General features: G+C 50.7%; 1 protein-coding gene across 1 annotated transcript in view; it reads left to right on the top strand.

Annotated features, from left to right (window-relative positions):
* Positions 1-6,804: 6,804 nt before the first annotated feature.
* Positions 6,805-15,392, top strand: part of BRINP1 (BMP/retinoic acid inducible neural specific 1) — a 94,534-nt gene continuing 85,946 nt past the window's right edge. Inside the window, exon 1 of the mRNA XM_063175065.1 lies at positions 6,805-7,240. The gene's annotated coding sequence lies outside the window, so the exon portion shown is untranslated. The remainder of the gene's footprint in view (positions 7,241-15,392) is intronic.

Raw genomic sequence — 15,392 nt, 5'->3', positions numbered from 1 at the left:
ATATTGCTCAAGGCATGTGGTTACTGTGAGGTAACAACAGCTCCACTTCTCAGGGTGCTGGAATGCACCAGCCATCAACCTGGTGACTCACTGCATACCTGAGGCAAAATGCACTTATCTCAGAGTAGCAGCATGCTCTCAGACATGGCATTCCTCACTGATTCAGATTTTCTCCCAAATAAATAACAAATAATACCCAGTGGTGAAAAAAAAATAAAAGTTACTGCTTATTCCTCCCCCTATGTTTGATACTTGCTTATTCCTCCCCCTGTGTTTGCCAGGTATATTGGTCCAAAGATAATGGTGATGGTCCACTCTGACCTGGACTTCTGTTGTTGAAAAAAGTGAATTTGGGTTGCATGAATCTGTTGTAACATGCTGGGCTCCCTGTCCTGGAGATTTGGACCTTAGGCTCCAGGAAACAGAATTTCCCTGCTGTGTTGTGTGGCAGAAAGCCACACAGACTTGGCTGTTATTTATAATCCAGGGAGAAAAAGAGGCAAAGCCACCCCTCCCAGAGGCTGAAAACAACAGCCCAGAGAGTTTCAATGGATCAGATCAATTGAACATCATGAGTGGGATGTGTGTTTGTGGCAGGACCTGGAATTCTCCTGGGGGTGCTACCATTATTCCATGCTCACATCCAATGGAGGGCCTTCCCTGCTGGATGGAGAAATCAAGAACAGAAGCACTGACCCTCTCACTCTCATCAGAATTAGCTGAGACTCTGAATGACAGTGGCTCTTCTGCACCTCTTTTAGTCAAGTTAAACCATCTTTTTCTCATGCCTGCTTCATAATAACCACACTTCTTGCTTTGCCATCTCCTTAGCTGTGAATTTTATGGGGGCTCTGTGAGATATGAAACAGTTACAAGAACACAGACATGTTGGAGTGAGGAATAAGAAAAAAAAATCAATTGAACATTCCAGTCCCTGCATTTGACTGCACATGGGTTTCATCTGCCAAGTTTTTTTTTTCTTTTTTTTTTTTTTTTTTTTTTTGAGTGGTCTGAAGTGCTGAGTGATTGCAGATAGAGGCAGAGTGAGGCTTGAAGCCTTCTGTGCAGCTCATGATGGGCTGGGAGTTACAAGTAGTTCCCTTTTGAAAGTCACAGTCCAAGTTCAGAAGGAAACTAAACTGCAGGTGATGAATACTGATGACTTGTGCTTGGTCCCACACAATAGCAACAATGGGGAATATGAAAGACTGCTAATAAAGAATATGGATTTGTGCCTAAATGGGAAAATCAGCAGATATAGGCTCTAAAGGAAAGTATTCAAATCCTCTGGCTTCATCCTTCTAAAATTTAGGAATTCATCTAAGCACTGATTTGGTTCCCTTTAGAGTCAACAGAGAGAGAGACAATTTCAGAAGGAAATTCAAGCCATGTCAAAGACACTGTCTAAGATAACAGGAAGATTACACCTGTAGAGTTAAAATTACCACTTTCTGTTAACTGCAGAGAATGTTTAGATGAATACCTGAGACCAAATGTCTGGCCTGATATAATTCCCCATGAATCCAATGGATCAAATCATTAATTTGTATCATCTAGTCTTGGCCAGAAACTGTCATATCAATGACAGTGGGGAAACAGTCTTTGGAGCTGGGAAACGACCAATTCTCATTGCTCCTTCTGCCCACTCTATTTTCCTAGATTTGACCTCAGAGTGGTCGCTGCCTTATTTTAAATTTCAGTGAAAGACAAATTATTATTACTTCTTTCTCACAAGACATCTGCTAAGAAGCAGACCAGAAGGAAAAAATACAAAAAAAGCTAATTAGAAAGCTGAATCTCATGAAACTGAAAATGTAATTCTGAAACCCCAGAAGGTCATGGTGCTCAGAACAATTGTCCTGAAAGGTGAGTGCCCAGGACAGCTGGAGTTCAATTCTAAAGTTGTGGCATTTCTGCCTTTGTTAGTTTGAACCTGGAAAGGGATTTATCCAAATGGATAAATTTGGGATATATTAATTTAGGAACAATGCAAAGATGGGGAACCTATTTGGAAAGATGAGTGAGTTCAGAATTTTTAAGGTATCTAAGAAGTGCACCGAGAAGGTTTATTCAGTTTAATGCAAGGGAACTAGAAACTTCTATAAGAAAAAAACAAAACAAAAACAAAAACAACAACAAAACATTTCCCAACAGCTTCTTCCCACTCTGTTGGGACCTGCCAGCATTTTGCCTTGGCTGGGAATTTCATCCTTTCCCCAGCCACTGCAGAAGACTCAACTTAAACCTTTAATTCTGCATTTGGGGGCGATGGAAACAGGCTCTGCATGCTCCTTGCCTCTTGGCCTCACCCTCGAGCCCATTCACAGCCTTCTTGTGCCATCCATTAGAGCAGCCTGGTGGAGCCCTTTGTGTCACCCATGCTGCTTGGGGAACACTGGGACGCTCCTCCAGCTGTTCAGGGATGCCAGCAGCTGATGGGAATCTGGTTGGTGCACAGGATTTCTCTGCAGCCAGCACAAAGCACAGCCTGGGTAAGATCACTGCTTGCTGTGCTATTGTTTGCAGAGGGAAAAAAGGAAATATATTTCGCAAGAGACTGGGAGAGCACCAGAATATCAATACAATGCTCACAAAGCAAGTTTAATCCATTTTTAGCCTGTAATAAACAATGAAGTCTGTGAAACCTCGACAAGAATACATTGTGCATCCTCAAGGAGGACAACACAACAGGATATGTGGGAGAGAAAAGTTTGCCTGTAGCATGAGAAGAACACAGAGTGGAGTCTGAATATCTTCACCAGCTCATGGGACTCTGGATGAGCTTTGCTGCAGAATCACAAACAGAGATGAAGAATTCACTGTGTGCAGCTGGCACATACAGCTCCTTTTGCAAGAGATAATAATGGCACTTCATGCTGGCCTGTTTGGGGTAGAGTGAATTTCCTCTATAGCAGCTCAAAGGATCCTGTTGAAGGTCTGTGACCAAAATATTTGTTGTTAACACACTGATGATTTCGATAATGAACATCTTGCTCAGAATAAAAAATGGGGGAAAGAGGATTTTAGTTAGATTAGTCATCTTTGTTTGAGATCCAGCTGGGTGTTGGTCTACCTGTGGAACATGGTGAGTGCTTGCCTTTGTCTCACTTCTTCTGTTTTCTTTTAATAATTTTCTACTACTTCAGTTTTGAAATTTTTTTCTTTTGACCTCCAAGTTTTCTTGCTTTTATTTGCCCTTTCCTCTTCCCCCAGGCCCCTGGAGTGCAGGCTGGAGGGCAGTGAGGGGATGACTGTGCTGTGTTGAGCTGAACACTGGGGTTAACCCACACCCACAGCACAACTGGAACACACCAGGAAAACCTCTTTGTCCATCATTGTGGTAGCTGTTGAGTGATCAACATGGGCACTTCTCTGCTTTCTAGGTCTCTCAGTTCCGTGTGATTTCTTCCTGAACTTCTAATAAAGAGTCCAAATTACTGTTTCCCAAATTACTGTTTCCCCATCCTCATCACTACCATATGTTTTTGCTTGCCCAGTGCATGCAAATTGGAGACTCTCTCTTTTAACTCTATGTGTTGTGAATTTCTGTTCTTCTGATAGACTGGTTTCTATTTTCATAATGAACAATATTATAGTTTGAAGAAATCCAAACATTTATTTTAAGATATTTGTGGAAAGAAGGGTGAAAAAAGTGAGGATAGGATGCGCTAAAATTGTTAAAAGCTCCAAAAAAAAATTCCTTACTGGAAGAAGAAATAGAAATCCTTGTTCAATGGAGCTTTGCTGATTTGGGGTGAAGATACAGGCTTTGTTCATTGTAGGGAGAAGGTGAGTTGAAATACTCAAGACTAAAAAGAAGAGACCACTGAAAAGAGAAAGCCACTGAAGTGAAATAATTTTGTTTTTAAAAATGGCATCCAGAAACCTTATCTTTGACACATAAGAACAGACACATAGCCAAATATGCTGTAACCTGCTTAGGTTTCCAAAGCAGCAAATTAAACCAGTGGACTATGCAGTGAGTGTCCATTCAGATGAGCAAAGCTCATTGAACACAACAATACTGTAAGAGAACATGTTGAATACTCAATGCACCAAATAATCCTCTTTTGATACAGAGACAGTCACAGCTTTGGGAACAAGGCAGCAGCAGTGCATGTGTGACTGGAGCGGGGCAGACAGGGAAAAGCATAAGCAAAACTACTCTTTTTACACTGTTTTATGTTTTCCTCTACTTCTGTTTTTGTTATATTGATAGAAAATCTTATTTCTGGGCAGGACATGTGCCCCAGGAGTTGGTTGACTTGGATTTTGTGGATGGAAGTGTTACTTCCTAGAGAGTTTGTATCGCAGAATTACAGAATTATGGCATACCCTGAGTTGCAAGGGACCCACCAGGATCATTCGATGCAGCTCCTGGCCGTGCACAGATACCCCCACAACCCCACCCTGTCATTTTGAGTGTTGTCCAAGCAATCCCTCAGCTCTGGCAGCCTCGGGGCTGTGCCCATTCCCTGGGGAGCCTGGGCAGTGCCAGCACCCTCTGGGACAAGAACCTTTCCCTGATATCCAAACTGACCCTCCCCTGACACAGCCCTTGGGTGATGAAATGTTCTAGGTCTGTGAGACCTTTGGGTGCCTGAAGAGTATCACGTTATTTGTTTTCTCTCTCTCCCTGTTCACAGGAATATGGAATATCATTCTGGGTGGTTCCAAACCTGCTAGACCAAATCACAGAAGCGTTCTCAGGTGCAGTGAGGAAAGACACCCAGAACTGTTGCATTGGTTGAGTTGGTAAATCCCTTGTGGCTGCACTGCAGGTTCATGGAGCCTTTGCTTTAATTCCAAACAGCCTCATGTAGGACACAAGGCTTCCCCTTCTACTTCTGGTAAACGCCAAGAGCATCATTGAAAAAACACACCGGTGAAAACCCCAAGTACCATTTATTTGTTTAAACAAGGGCTTTGACTTTGTTTATAAGTTCTGTGTAAGACCCAATTCCTGAATTTTCCCTGCTGTGGAGTTTCTTCTCTGGCCTCGCACCAGGGGAGTCTGTGAGAATCATTTCAGTCCTTTGTTTGAGCCAGTGTGACAGAAGCCAAGGTGGCTCACCAGGAAGAGTGCTTTGTGGCTGAACAGCCCCTTGGAAAAAAGGCACAACTCAGGAGATTTGGGCACCCTGCCATAAGCTGAGCTTCAGCCCTGTTGGAGCAGCTTGCAGCTAACGAAAAAGCTTCTAATTCTGCTTAGGAAAGATTTGCTGAAGATTTAGCTTAAGAAAATGTTCTGTAGCCACAAGGGATGGGTGAGAGAAGGACAGAGTGTCCTTGCATGCTGGAGAAGGGCTTGTCCTTGCAGGAAGGAGGGAATGTCCCACTGCCCTCCTTGGCCCACATACTGTGCACAAGGTGGCTGATTTTTTTCCTGCTGTCAGCATCACCCAGCCCAGCCCAGCCCAGCCCCACCACTGCCTCGGGGTAGTGTCTGGAAACCTCAGGGTCCCTGTCTGGAAGCCTCACATCACAGCTTTGTTAAGCTCTGCCCATACACTGGGCTGCCTTTGCTGGTCTGCTGAGGTTTATCTGGGTGGGTCATTCCCCTGAATGAGCCCCATCTCCATTCCTCATCCCAAGCCATCCCCAAACCCAGCGCAGGGACTTTCACCTGCAGGGCACAGCCGGACTGGGAGCACAGCTGGCTGCATCCAGAGTTAGTTTGGCCCAGTTCTGATCATCTCAGCTCAGCCCAGCTCAGCTTGGCTCAGCTCAACTTGGCTCAGCTCAGCTGCTCTCAGCTTGGCTCGGCCTGGGTCAGCTTGGCCCAGCTCAGCTCATCCCAGCTCCGCTCTCCTGGCACGGCCCGGCTCAGCTCGATCCAGCTCAGCTCAGCCCGGCTCGGCTCAGCTCGGCCCGGTTTAGCTCGGCTCCCCTCATCTCCACCCGGCTCAGTCATCCTGGCTCGGCTCATCCCAACTCAGCTCAACCCGGCTCAGCTTGGCCTGGCTCAGTTCAGCTCATCTCGGCTCGGCTCGGCCCGGCTCGGCTCGGCCTGGCCCGGACCCGACTGGCTCGGCTCATCCCGACCCGGCTCAGCTCATCCCGGCTCATCCCGGCTCGGCTCAGCCCGGCTCGGCCCGGCTGTCCCGGCACGGCCGGCGCTGTCCGCGGTGCTGAACCGCTCCCGCCCGGCGGGGCTGTGGAGCGGCTCGGCACGGCCCCGCTCCCTACGGAGAGCCGGGATCCCCGCAGCGAGGCCGGGAGCATCCTGCTCATCTTGCCCATCCTGCCCATCCTTCCCACCCTGCCCAGCCTTCCCACCCTGCCCACCCTGCCCATCCTGCCCATCCTGCCCATCCTGCCCATCCTGCCCACCCTGCCCACCCTGCCCACCCTGCCCATCCTGCCCATCCTGCCCATCCTGCCCATCCTGCCCACCCTGCCCATCCTGCTCTCCCACCAGCCTGGAGCTCTCCGGGTCCGGGAGGAGAAAACTGAAGGCGGGGCGGTAGGGAAAAAAAAAAAAAAAATTAAATTAAATAGATGGGGTCTTCCTGGAATGGCAACCGGCCCCGCTGCAGCCTCCTCCCCCAAATCCTTCGGATCCCCCCTCGGACAAGTTTCGACCCCTCCCGCATCCCCATCCCGCGGCCCTTCCCGGTCTCACCCTCCCTTCCCACGGCCCAGGCTCCGTCTGGCCGGAGCTTTAAGTCCCTCCTTTTTGCCCCCGGCCCCTCCCCTTCTCTAATTATGTACAAAACACTTCTTAGAATAAAATGGCCAAGCCGGGGCTCCGCCTTGCTTTCCTCTTCCCCATTCATCCTCTGTAGCCCTCTCCAAGCCCCTCCTCCGGTGGCAAGCCCAGCCTCTCGCTTCCCTCCTGGAGCTCTTTTCATTTTTATTTCTAACCCCCTCTCCATTCTCCCTGCTGCCTCTGCTCTTTCCCCCGATGGCTACGAACTGAGCAGCAGAAGAGAGGGGGGGGCACAGGAAGGGGGAAGAAAAAAAAAGCAAGAAAAAGGAAAAGGAAGAAGGGGAGAAGCGGAATTTTATTTTTTTTTTCCCTTGCCTCTGCCCTTAATGCCCGCGATCTGGATCAAGGAAGGGGATTTTCTGTCTGAGCATGAAAAGGACTGCTAGAGCCCCAGGATTTTCACGCCTGCAGTCTCAGCCCCGCACCCAGTATGCGAGCTGGACAGAGAAGCTCTCCCACAAGTTCCTACCGAGCCGAATAAAAGCCACGGGCGAGCCGATCTCCGCCACAGAGGGACATTAGCATCAGGTAAGGCGGGCGAGCGCTGCTGCGCTGCGGCTGCGGCGCTGCCCGTGCCCGGGGCCGGCTCCCCCGTCCTGCCGCGCGTTGTGTAACGCGGCCCCTGCGCTGCCCCTGCCCGCGGGGATGGATGGCCGAGCCCCGCAGCTCCGCTCGGCACGCGTGGTGCCGGGATCCGCGCACTGGGAGCGCTGGTTTTTACTGGGGCAGCCCCCCCCCACACCTGGAGCATGGCCGGAGATTGGGGTTCAGCCCCAGCGCGGCTGGGCTGGCCGTGGGGGTGGCAGGCAGCCGGGATCCATCTGTATTCCGGAGTATCCGTACATCCCGGAGCAGGGGGGGACCGTCCCCAAGGAGATGGTGTCATCTCCACTTAATCCGCTGCTCCGCTTTCGCAAGTGACAAGCAAATCGCGGAGGAAAAGGAAAGTCTGTCGCCTCGAATCCCACACTGGGCTGATTGCCTCCACTTCCAGCGGGGCTGGGAGGCAGCGGCAGAGCCGGGGGAGGGTAGGGATGGCGGGGAGCTGCACCCCACGGTGCTGGAGATGGCTTTTCCCCACATTCATTTTCCCCGTTCGGTGCTGCTTGCGAGGCTGGTGTGGAACGTAACTTTGCCTTTTCCCAGTCCTTGTGGAATGGCGGGACGGAGGGCATCTCCGTGCCATTGCATCATCCCCGGGGTCTAGAGCCCCAGAGACCGTCTGGAGAGAGGAGGGGGGTTATAGGTGTGTGTGTTTTGGCTTTGGAGAGTTCCCCCGTGCTGGTACCTGCGAGTGGGGAAAGGGAGGAGGTGTCACTTGGATGCAGTCTCCTGTTCATGGAGGGAACCCAGCAGCAGATGAAATGCTGGCAGAATTGGTGTTTGAATTTAGCCGTGTGATTGACATCTGCACTAGGCAGGACAGAAGGGTCCTTCATGCTTTACTCTGGCTGCTCATCTGGCTGCATAATAATAATGTGTTCATGGCAGTAAATCTGCTTTCCCAGGAGTTGTAGAGAAGTATTTGGGAAGACAGTGAGAGAGGAGGAGGGAGCGAGTAAAGAGGAGATGTGGCTTTGGTGTAAGGAACATGAAAGGCTTTTGAAAAAAAAAAAAAATTCCTTATAAAGGAAAAATATCGATCAGCTCTGCTTGCGAGTAGCAGACAGACAGCCCTGGACTCTCTCCCTCCCACACACCCCAGACAAGCCACCGTGCTCTCCCTGGAGCATGTACAAGCCAGGCACAGGCAGCACATGCTGTGGAGCTCACAGCCCACCCCGGGCTCAGACACAGCCCCTCGGGCTCACTCTGCAAACCCCTCTCCAAGCTCTGCAGCCCCGCAGCTCCCGCACGCTCAGCCACGCAGGTGGGATCCACGCACACTGAACGGGCAGAAATAGCTGCACTGATATTCTTATTATGTAAATCGAACCTTCAGAAGTTCTCATGAGCACACACACACACACACACACGCACACACACGCTGTCGTATTTGCAGGGCTCGCTGTAGGTGGTTTGTTCCTCCAGTGTAGCTTTCTTCTCTTGTAGTTGGCTCCAAGCATTGATTTGGGGTTTGTCTGACTCCAAAGCCCTTTGCAACTCAGCAGAAAACCCTCTACATTTGGTGTGTCTACGCTTGTTTTATGGCTCTTTGCAGATTCCCAGGACTCGGGAATGATTTCAGTACTGGAAAGGCAGACGAGCAGCAGACAGGGAAGCAGGGAAATGGCTGGGGGAGCGCTGGCATTTCCATACTCATCATGCCTTCTCTGATCAGGAGCTGGAGTCTGGGAGTATGGGAAGAGCTCTGCTGGAGTTACATAGCTCTAAAATGTGTGTGAGTGTGTGTGAGCAGAACCACATACACATCGATGGCTAAAACACACAATGCAAGGCTCCACTTCAGTCTTACCCTGGTTCACAGAAAATCCCTCCCATCCTCAGGGGACAGATGCTCCCTTTGCATGCTCCTTTGATCAGAAATGAGAGTGGGCACAGGGGGATGATGTCACTGGTGTTAGAGGCACTTAACATCCCCTTCTGACCTTCCTCCTCTTCCCCTCTTTCCGTAGGGCCTAGTGAGGACACAAGCCTCCAAGAGCAGGAATTTAACGAGGCTGACTAAAGTCTGGGTTAAAACTTTGGAGAGGAGGAACATATGGTGGATTGGCTAGTTTTAGGTAAAATGTGTCCCAAAAGAAACGGCACGGGATTTGTCTCTGTTCCCTCCTAACCACCACTGTTTACTACATTGGGAGTATGTGTGTAAGGCGGATGCTAAACACTCCGTGGGAATGGGTCTGCCAGCAGACAATAGTCATTGTTGTCTGTGTGACAGAAATAGTTCAAAGCCAAATCCTCCCATCTTTGTGCAGGCAGGAGCCCCACCAGCTTCTCCAGGTGCATTGCTCAGGAGAGCGTGGCAGGAACTGACTTCAGAACCAGAGATCTGCACCCAGCTCCTGGGAATGGATGGGGATTTCTAGACTTTAGCCAGGACTTGGTATTTACAGCTGATGCAGAGATGTAGAGAAAGCAGGAAAAAATTGGGGAGGGCTGGAAAAAATCGCTGAAGAACATAAATGAGGGTGAAGAACCCCCGAGCACTGTGAGACACAGCGTTCGGAGGTGGGAAATCAGGGAGGGATGCCCCAAAAAGGGAACACACCCCGTGCCCTGCTCAGCCTGGCTCAGCCTTGTTCAGCCCTGCTCAGCCCTGCTCAGCCCCTTTCAGCCTGGTTCAGCCCGGCTCAGCCCCGTTCAAATCCGTTCAGCCCAGCTTAGCCCGGTTCAGCCCAGTTCAGCCCCGCTCAGCTTGGCTCAACCCTGTTCAGCTCTGTTCAGCCTTCCTCAGCCCAGCTCAGCCCCGTACAGCCCGGTTCAGCCCCATTCACCCCAGCTCAGCCCCACTCAGCCCGGCTCAGCCCCGTTCAGCCCGGCTCAGCCCGGTTCAGCCCCGTTCAGCCCCGTTCAGCCCGGCTCAGCCCCGTTCAGCCCGGTTCAGCCCCGTTCAGCCCGGCTCAGCCCGGTTCAGCCCCGTTCAGCCCCGTTCAGCCCCGTTCAGCCCGGCTCAGCCCCGTTCAGCCCGGTTCAGCCCCATTCAGCCCGGCTCAGCCCGGTTCAGCCCGGCTCAGCCCGGTTCAGCCCGGTTCAGCCGGTTCAGCCCCGTTCAGCCCGGCTCAGCCCGGCTGCGCCAGCGCGGCGGGCGGGCGGTGCCGCCGGGCCCCAGGAGGGGGCGCTGTGGCTCCACGGAGCGCCAGGCGCGGAGCGGAGCGGGGCTCGCCCGCACCCCTGCCCGCATCAGCGCCTATCCCTGCCCGCATCATCCCTGCCCGCATCAGCATCCATCCCTGCCCGCATCGTCCCTGCCCGCATCACCGTCCATCCCTGCCCGCATCGTCCCTGCCCGCATCACCGTCCGTCCCTGCCCGCATCACCATCCAGCCCTGCCCGCATTCCCCGGCAGCATCCCCTGCCCGCACCCCCGCCCTCATCCCTGCCCGCATCCCTGCCTCCATTCGCCGTCAACATCCCCTGCCCGCACCCCTGTCCGAATCTCTGCCCGCATTCTTCAGCATGTAATCATCCTCGTCTGCATCCCTTCCCGCATCCCTTCCCGCATCCCTTCCCGCATCCCTGCCCTGAGCTCTGCCCGCCTCCCTTCCCGCATCCCTGCCCGCATCCCCCGCCCGTATCCCCAGCCGCGGATGGAGCGGAGGGGCCGGGGCCGGGCGCTCGGTGCCGCCGGGGCTCCGCTCCTGGAGCCCCGGTGCGGCTGGGCGGGTGCGGGCCGCTCCTCCCGCTCCGGAGCCGCGGGGAGGGCAGAGCCGAGCGCAGCCTGCGGGGAGGCGGCCCGGTGCGAGCAGGGATCGTTCACCCGGTGATGAAATGCAGCTACTTCTGGGACAGAGCCCAGCAGCTTTTCCGTGCCAGCAAATACTACAGGGGAAGTGAAAAATCACTTCATGCATTGGAAGTGCAGAGATGAACTTAGTGAGGCAGAATATAAATTACCCAGACCGAGGAAGCTTGTGCCCAGTTGTTTGATTTACACCATCCTGCTTGCAAAAGTATCATGAGATTTTTAACAACTGTAAAGACCTTGGCCCATTTCCTTCCAGGCCACATAGAGCAGCTTTTCAGAAAGGGAGAATATCCGCACACACACACACACACAGATCTCTAAACAGATCCATGGACTGGGGACTGGTCCTGCTGTTCTCCCCCTATTCCCTGGAAGATGGCTGCCAGAACAGGATGCAGAATTAGGGAATGGTGCTGAGCTGAGTCAGGGCAAAATAAATATCTCCTCCCGGCAATGTGTGTGCTCCAGAGTGTTCTTGGGTGCCAGGGAAGGTTTTCCCCTGCCTGCTGTGCCTCTGCATGGCCACGTCCAGCTGATGTGCTGGGCCTGGAGCACATCTGGCCAGGGCTGCAGCGGGCTGGCGGCTGCAGGTGGTGTGGGAAAGGGAAATGTTATCAAGGAGAGAGAGCTGGGGAAGCAAAGTGGATATATCTAGCAGGTACTTCTGTCTGGAGAGAGGATGGGTAGAGATGGAGCAGATAAATGAGGTGACATTCCCAGGGTTTGGAGTAGGCACGGGACAGCTGTTGCTGGCTTGATGAGCTAAGCTATGCAGTGCCAGGGAAGGAAAAGTCCTGACTAGCGGGAGGGAGGAATGGGAGAAAGAGCAGAAATCAGAGGAGCAGCTGATTAACATGAGCTGAAGGCTATGGAAGGATTTAAGTTTATTTCAGGAATGCTGGATCACATCCCAAGTGGAGGTGGCATAAACTGGGTATATGAACGTGTCATTTTGGAAGGAAAACAAGAGTCAGGCCCAGGATTCCCCTGAGCCTGGGCTGGGGAGTTTAACACAACATTTACAGCCCCCTGCTTGGGGAGTTGTTTTCCTGCAGCCTTCAGGCAGAACCTGCAAGCAGCTTCACAGGAAAAAGATGCTTATTTGTTTTTGCTATTTGCTCTTCTGAAATCATGTGTTCTACATCCATTTTATTGTTGCCTGCACGGCGCAGCTGGCAGAGCTCAGCTCTGCACAGAGCTGCTGCTGTGGCTGAGTGGGACCCATGGTGGCACCCGTGGTGGTGGCATTTTTCTGGGTGTTGACATGGCATTCCCCAGTGCTTGAACTCTCACATGTGTGATTCCTGGCTCCTGTTCCAGGAAAACAACCAGTTGCACTGCTGATGGATCACCTCTTCCAGTGGCAATAGGAATAGCAGTAAGTCATGGAGGAGTGAATAATCTAGAGAGGGTCACCTGCAGAGGAGGATGGAGTGAATTGCCTTTGCCAGACACATGCTGTTGTTCACTGATGGAAATGCTGGGCAGAGGTAGAAACTGATGTGCCAGAAGCACCAGTACAGCTTTGCAGCCCTAGAACAATTCTCTGTGTGTGTGTGTGTTAGCAGTGGGCACTATTTGGTGAAGCATTTCCATCACAGAGACATCTTCCCTCCCAGACAGTCATGAATTACAGCAAAGTCAGCTCACGGCTGACACACCAAGATGTGAGAGGTTCTCACACAGAAGAGAAGCTCCAAAAAACCAACAAAACCCCAACGATTTGCTCCAGCACTTTTTGTTGGATATCAAAAAGGAATATAGGAATAGAGGGAGCTTTCCCTCCAATCCATTCTTCACACTCCCAATTTCCAATAGAGTAGCTCTGGATCCTGGAGTCTTTTCATACCTGGGACGTGTACCATTGCTGTCCTGATAGGAAGTACATCCTTTACCCTGGTATTTAGAGGAGATACATCCTGAAGCCTACGACAGGTCTTCTTACAGCCTGGACTTTAATATCTTTGCATATTACAGCTGGAATATGTTGTACAGCAAGTTCCTGTGAAAAGCTCGCAGCCTCTCGCTGTAAATCACTGCAGCCTGTCGAAGCCAGGGCTGTTAACTGGCTCTGTGGTGAGTGAGGATCTCTTTCTTAGGCTTTGATTTAGAGTGTGATTTAGAACCTGGCCTGTGCTCTGGACTCCACTGTGTCCATCACGGTTTTGGATGCAGTTTTGGCCAGAAGTCCTGAGTCGGCACAACCGGTCCCATTTAGCCATTTCTTTACCCTGCCCTGGCTGTGTGTGTGCCTGTCAGATACATTGCTAACACTGGAGACCCCTGTGGTAATTTATCCTCACAGCTGCAGATGCTGACTTGCTAAGCAGGGTGGAAGACAGGGAGGGTGAGCTTTGAAACCATCACCTCATGCAGGCAGCACATTTCAGGTGAGGCTGCGGGAGCAGGAAAAAAATAAATAAAAGGAATTTGTGGAAAATCACAAAGCAGCTCAAACTAACCAGGGGAAGAATGAACAGAAACGAGCTGTGACCCCCAGGGAGGAGGCTGGGGATTCAGAGCAGGCAGGAGGAGCGGGATGAGCAGGTGGGAATCCTTAGCTGGACTTGTGGGCTCAGTGGAGCAGACACCAGCAGGGCAGGGCGCGGGCTGCTCTTGGCGCGTGGCTGCTCTGCAGGCAGGGGCAGATGGTGAGCGGGTAAGCAGAGCCCTCTGACATATGCTGGGGTACATATGTGGCCCTGGGTCCCTCCTGGCTCACACCACCTTCCTGCCTGGACCAGGAATGCTGTCCCAGCCATTTCCCACACTGCTCTGTGCCGAGCGAGGTTTGCAGTCAGAATCAAAGGCGTGTTTTGAGGCAGCGGCGAGAGCTTTGGAGGTACAAGCTGAGACCAAAGAATGCCTAAGAAATACCGAGGAAGTCAAAGGGAAGGACTAACAAAGCACAGTGTTTGTGCTAAAATTGTGAACAGAGAGAAGAAAGCGGCAACAAGGATCCCTATAACATAGCCTTAAGACGAGCAGCTATTTCTAGAATTGCTTATTGTCATGTCGTCCAAATTCGGAGTCGCTTCTGCAAAACAACTCCAGGCTTTGCTGTTTTATGCTGGAGAATGCTGATAATGTGTTTATCTGCCTTTTCCACTCTCCTAAAAGAGAATTGTAAAGTATTTGAAAATGATGGACCATGTTTTAGGCCAGTGAATAGATAAATCTGGTCAACCAGCGAAAACCAGGATTTTCCTGCAATATTTACCTAAAGTAACCAAAGAGCGGAAATTTGAGTTAAGAAATATTTAGATAAAACTAAACTAGTCTTTTTTATTCAGTTAGAGATACATGTGCAGCAGTCCTTTTTGCTTTTTGGGAGAAGAGTTAAGGTGAAAAGACTGATTGGAGCTGGAAGTGTTGCTCAGGGAATTTGCTGGAGGATGAGGGATGAAGGAGGGATATATTTTGCTGATGAAGCTGGCTTGGGCCTTGTTAAGACTGGAAAAAATTGAGAAGTGTTCTAACCACAACAGTAGGACACTAAAGGGATCAGAAAGACATGGATGAGTGCTGTCACTCCTGGGATAACCTTTCAGCTGTGTGGGGACATGCAAAGTCAGTGGTTGTCTGAGGACTGTCATCTGCAATGCCAGATGGAATATCCTCTGTGTGACTATTTCTTTATTGATTCCTTTCATGCTTTGTGTTTTAATAACATTCTGCAGTAATGGAGTAAGTCACAGGTCATCTGTGGAAGTATTTTTTTGGGGAGGGGGGGTTTAGATCTAGTACTACATAATTTCCTTGGGTGTCTCCCAGCTTTCTATGGGAAAGACAAGGAGTAAATAATAACCAAATCTCAATTTTCTCCCCTTTTTGTGACTGGATAGTTGTCGAAATCTCTTGTCTCAAAGGCTATGCTGCTGCAGGATGTGTCACTGAGTGCTCAGATATTGCTCAAAGTTTATCAAACACAGACTTTTTCATAGCTGGGCTCGATTGTCACCGACCCAGAGCAATCAGAACCACAAAAAGCCTGATCCTGCAATTGGAATCACACAGATAAATTTTTAAATACAGCCCCATGGACATTATGAAACTGATTTCCAAGGCCAAAGCCTAAGCAACAACAGCAAATCCATACACACGGTGAGTGCAGAGTGAATCATGTTTATGGTTCATCAGTATGCAGCTTCTTTGTTCCAAAATGCTGGTCAGGAAGGCAGAAGAAATATTCCCCGGGATATTATAAAGACTAACATATCATCAGAGGGAGAATCAATGGAGATTGATGGCAAATTAGATGGACACTTGAGACATTAAAAGGAAGGATGGAAAATAGAAGTGATATTATAA

This window comes from Melospiza melodia, chromosome 22 (genome assembly GCF_035770615.1).
Source record: "Melospiza melodia melodia isolate bMelMel2 chromosome 22, bMelMel2.pri, whole genome shotgun sequence".
NCBI classification, from domain to species: domain Eukaryota; kingdom Metazoa; phylum Chordata; class Aves; order Passeriformes; family Passerellidae; genus Melospiza; species Melospiza melodia.
The sequence above is the reverse complement of the archived record's forward strand: the minus strand, read 5'-3'. Positions and strand labels throughout refer to the sequence as shown.